Consider the following 6000-nt stretch of genomic DNA (forward strand, 5'->3'; position numbering starts at 1 on the left):
TGTAGAAGAAGAGGTGGACCAAGTATCTGCAATCTGCAAGAAGAAGACTTTTTTTTTTCAGTTCTTCCTGAAACTTACCCCAATTGAATACCACAGACTTTGGGGTCTACCGGTCAACGGTGCAACTATCTTGGAGAAGCCTTCGATGAAACTCCTATAATAGCTAGGCAACCCTAAGAAGCTTCGTATATCAGCCTGGTTTTGAGGAGTCTTCCAACTCGTTATAGCCTCAATCTTAGCTGGGTCCACAGTAATCCCATCAGGATTGATTACGTGACCTACAAACTGCACTTCATGCAACCAGAGTGTGCATTTTGAAAACTTAGCATACAACTTCTCTTCCTTCAAAATCTCTAATACTTCTCTTAGATGTTTTGCATGGTCGGACTCGCTCTTTGAATAAATTAATATATCGTCAATGAAAACGATAACTGACTTGTCTAACAACGGCCGACACACCCTATTCATCATGTATATAAATGTTGTGGGATCATTCGTTAGACCAAACAACATCACGAGGAACTCCTAGTGTCCATATCGTGTCCGAAATGCTGTTTTAGGAATGTCTTGTGACAACCGAGCTTTTTAAGACTAATACTGTGCTAATGTAATATGTTTTATCGTCTAATCTCATATTATGGAATAAAAAATAATAATATTTTAGTCTAAAGACTCCAAGAATATGAGTATTATATTTTATTGTGTTCAAAAAGCTAAGTTTTGGCGCGTATCGAATACTGCTCAAAACTGACACTGACAGCGACCCGGGTATGGTTAAAAGTCCAAATAAATTCCAAAATGTTGGTAATGACCTAAAATAATATAAATTCGGTAAATATATTAATATTAAGTGAAAAGTATAATTTTAGAATGTTCGATTCGTGAAATTTAGAAAATAAGCGAGTAGAAGCTGGTACCGCTCACCGTAAGGACCCGAAACCAACCAACTCCAAAAATTTATATCTGTATATGGTTTAGAAGTTAATTTTACAAGGAATTCAGATTTGTGATTGGTTTTATCTAAAACTAATCCTAACTAGTTGTATTTTAAAAAATAAGATCGAAGGGGTAAATAAAATACATGTTTATTAATTAAAAAAAATTATAAAAAATAAATATAACCACCCACTAACCCCCTTAGCCGTCCAACTCATGCCCTATGCCAACCCTTGGTTTGGTTATTCACTACTTTACATACATGCATGCATCCCACATCATCCCATACATACACATCTTCCAACACAAGTCCTATTATTTCTCCATCCTTCCAACACAAACCACCAAACACTCTCTTCCCCCTTTCCTCCTTCCTACGGCCGAACACCCCACCCCACTCCCTTCTCTGTCATCCATTTTCATATTATTATCCATAACATAATCAAAACCATAGCATCAAATTAAGAAAGATGAGTTAGAAGCAAGGTTAAGTAGATTCAAGCTTGAGCATACACTTAGAGACCATCAAACTCACTTCCTTGCACCTCTCTCTAAAACCAAAGGTAAATCCGAAACCCTAGTTACATTCTTTAAGTTTTGGATGCAAAATACTTGTTCTTGCATCTTCAAAGGGTTCACACAAGAAAACCAAACCCTTAAACTCATGTGAAAATGGAAGATTACAAAGTGTATATGTGTGCACATATAACCCGTGGGTGTGTGTGTGTGTGTGTATGTGGAACCCGAATCCACATATGCATACATACACACATGCATATCACTTCCGTATTCATATAGTTAAGCTTGGTTTGGTGATTTTAAGATCTAAAAGGATTAAAAATGAGATTAAAACAAGAATACAACTATATATATATATATATATATATATATATAGAGCCGTGAGTTAGAGAGAGAGAGTATGAATATGTATATTTTTAAATTGTTAATGTTACACACATATGTGTATTTTGATGATTTATGCTTGAATATTGATATGCATGTTTAAAGTTGCTAATACATATATGATTCTTGACAAAAATGAGATTAATATGATAACAATACAAGATTAGTAATAATATTAATTTAGACAAATGTTTTTGTTGATAGAAACACATAAACTATACATGCATGTAATCTACTTAAGAATGTTATGTTTAAACTTTGAATTGTTACTAGTAAACACGTTAAATTATTTTGATAATAGTTGACAAAGATTAAATAAAATAATATTTATAAGTGAAAGACAAGAAAGTAAAAGGTATACAAAAAGTTGTCATAAAAAGCTAGGATAAATCTTGGAAAAGTAATACTTTAACTTATATAATAAAAACAAGGCTACAAAAAGAATGTAGTAAAATCTGATTTTATAGATTAAATTAAATATTATAAATCATTAGAATTTAATATCATAAGTATGGTTAATGATGTGTGACATAATAAACTTATGATATGAAATAAATACATGTTCTTACCTAATAAAATATGATTTATATGACATAATATTAATTTTGGAAATTATATATTTTTTAATGTTTATAATAATTAGATTTTATGTGTTATATGATATACATGCTTTATATGCTTTAAAATGAGTGTCGATTACTTAACTAGTCGAAAAATCGGCTTTTTAAAACTAACCGACAAAGATTTTAGGAGCTCAAATAAAAAAGCCCCTAAAACTTAAAAACTCATATACATTACACCGTATAATGTATGTAAAGTGGTCAAGATGATAAAACTTGATAATAAACGAGTCACGTCGCGAAAGACGACGTGAAAACGTTAAAAATGACCATTTTTGCTAAATTTAAACTAAACCTACAACAAATATATTTTTACAAACTAAATTATGAAAACACATTTACTTCAGCTATATAAACTATATTTTTACTTAAAAAGATTAATTTTCAATAAGAACATTAAACTATTACCGATAAACGCTAAATCTATAAAACCGGTAAAATATCTCTAATTACACAAGTATTGTAAATTTTTGAAAGACTTATAATTCAGCAAATAAAAAGATGGTTTACTATAATTACATTTAAATATTTAACTAATAATAAATAAACAATTTTAAGAAATTACCTAAGTGTTTTGTTTGCATAATTAATGATAAGGTGTTATAAATATATATGTTAATAATATATATGTAATTATATATTATTCATGTGTATGAATATATATATATATATATATATATATATATGCTTATGATATTTATTGTGTGCTTTAGTAAATATATAATATGGACTTAACCAAACTAAAGCCGTTAGTGGGTCGTTGAACACTAAAACTAATAAACAAGTTAAACATTTTTGGAAAGACTGAAATATTGGTGTGAACACTTTAAGTTGAAAGAACAACTTAAGCTTATTGTGGGAATAAATTATTAAAAAACGTGTACTAAATGAATAGGACACGAGAGGTAAAAGAAAACCGATAGTAACAGTCAAGGTGAGTTTCTCAGAAATTCCCACAATTTAAATTATTTTAAATGATTTATAATTGTTTTTGGGGGGAAACACGTTTGTGTCAAAACACATTTTTATCTTAACAATTATGGTATTGTACTAGCTTTAAATTTGACCGACGTTGGTTAACGTGGTCGGGCTGACTAGAATAAATATTGAGAGAATTAGTGGTTAGCGCAGTCTTATAATCATTAAATATAAAAAGGCATAGAAATATTGATAGATCTATCGGGTGACGCCCTGCCTACCGACCAGTCGCGCTGGTTAAATGTTGGGGGAAAATATTTTGAATGATTGTATGCTTTGATTGTCAGCAAATTCAGGCGGATCACTATAGAGACTGGTGGCTCTTTCTGGAGAGCTGAGACCTATGGGGTTGAGTTCACTTTGTCTGAGGAGGCCATGGCAGCTTTAGCTGTTGTGGAAGCCGCTAAGGTAGCGGTACTTGTTTCCGCACCTACTGATAGTCCATCCCCGGTGACCTCACAGCCTGTACTAGCCCTACCTATGTCTGCTACACCTACTACTCCGGTCACTGCTACCCCTGCTCCACCGCCACCGACCGCGAACCCTTCTCCTGAACTGGTGACACCTAAACCACTTAAGGTGTACACCCGAAAGGTTAAGCGACCTGTGGAAGGTGGTACTGGTCCTTCATCTGCTGGTGGATCCCCACCAAAGATGGATAAGACTCAGTGGGTGGAACGATGCTCTCCATGCGACCGTCACATGAGCCACATTAAGGAACGACTAGCCACTCAAGACTCTGCTATCGATCACCTTTGTAGTCGCATAACCCACTTGGAGACGACAGATATCTTCGATGTCAAGACATTCTCCACTATTCTGCAGAGGCTTAGGAGGGTTGAGGCTCACATGACTCACATTAGGAGGGCATTGGGATTGCCGCCACCACCTGGTCCATGATGGGTGGTAATGGGTATTAGTAGCTAAGGGGAAGTGATGCTGTTGAAGATGGGATGTTAGTTTCTTTTGATGTTTGTTTGTTTTTTATTTCCTTGTATGTTTTATAGGCACTTTAGGCCTATTTGTACTTGTGTTTGGGAAAATTCTAAGACAATATAGGTACTAGTATGTATCGGTACCAAATTTTGGATGTTTAATATATTAAGAATTTTCTGTTATGAATGTATATTGTGTTATTTACCATGCCTGATCATTAATTAATTATTAATTGTGATATTAATTGTGTATAATCTAATATATCTTTGTTATTTAAAAGAAAATGCCACCAAGGACTAGGCAAAGCACCGCCCGAGGTTTTGGTTTACCCACGACGCCTGAGGAATTAGCCCAATTAATTGCGCAACATCTTAATACGGCAATGGAAAAGTAGAATGTTAACCGAAATACTGACCCCAACCATGGTCAAAACACGGGAAACGAAACCGGAAATGGTACTCCGATAGGTACTGGTACTGGAACTGCTACGGGTAACCCCTCAGGGAGTCAATTACTTGGATGTAACTACAAAACATTCCAAGGGTGCGGTACTAAAACTTTTACGGGAGCCGAAGGTCCTTTAGCGATTGTAAGATGGATCGAAAAGATGGAATCCGTGATGAAGATTAGTAACTGCTCTCCAGCCGAAAGAATCAAATGCAGCATTTGTTCTTTCCAAGATGAGGCTTTAGAATGGTGGAATTCTTTAATCCAGAATATGGGAGAAAAGGCAGCTTACGGCTAATCTTTGGAACAGTTAAATGACATGTTGTTACAAGAGTATTGTCCTAGAAACGAGCTTCATAAAATTGAGTATGATTTTTGGCATTTAACCATGGAGGGAGCTGACGTTAATACGTACACGTCACGATTTAATGCGCTCGCTAGACTGGTACCTCATTTGGTTAACCCGGAATATGTTCGAATCGAAAGATACATATGGGGTTTAGCACCAGAGATTAGAGGGATGGTGACTTCCTCAAAACCCGATACGATTCAGTCTGCTCGTGCTTTAGCAAAAACCCTCACTGAAGATGTGGTTCGTAAAGGTATTTTGGTTAAAGAGGATGCCGGAAAAAAAAACTACTGAAGATGGAGGAGAATCGGAGAAAAAAGGTTGTCGATGTTGGAAACAACAAAAGGAAATGGATGGGTAACTCAAGAGGTCAATTTAAGAAAGGAAAGAATCAAGGATCAGGTCGTTTGTTTTTTGCTAACTCTAGAAACACTAATCAAACATCTCGATGTAATACTTGCGATAAAATCCATTATGGTACTTGTAAAAGATGTCACCGATGTCACCGATTTGGACACTTGATACAAGATTGTTATGTCCAATCCATGGTGTGAGGAAATTTTATGAATGTGGGACTGAAGGACATTACAGGAATGAATGCCCAAAACTTAAGGGTCAGACTTCAAAGGGGAAAGCATTTGATATGAACGCAAAGAAGGCACGTAAGGACTCATCTGTGGTAACTGGTACATTTCTGGTTAATACCCACTATGCCTATGTTCTTTTTGATACGGGTACTGATTTGAGTTTCGTCTCAAAAAAATTTGAACCATTACTTGACATTAAACCCAGTAAATTAGAAAACAAATATTCCATAGAATTAGCCAATGG

Source organism: Bidens hawaiensis, unplaced genomic scaffold (genome assembly GCF_021521415.1).
Source record: "Bidens hawaiensis isolate Kalapana, Puna unplaced genomic scaffold, B.hawaiensis_p1.1 tig00042503_1, whole genome shotgun sequence".
NCBI lineage: Eukaryota > Viridiplantae > Streptophyta > Magnoliopsida > Asterales > Asteraceae > Bidens > Bidens hawaiensis.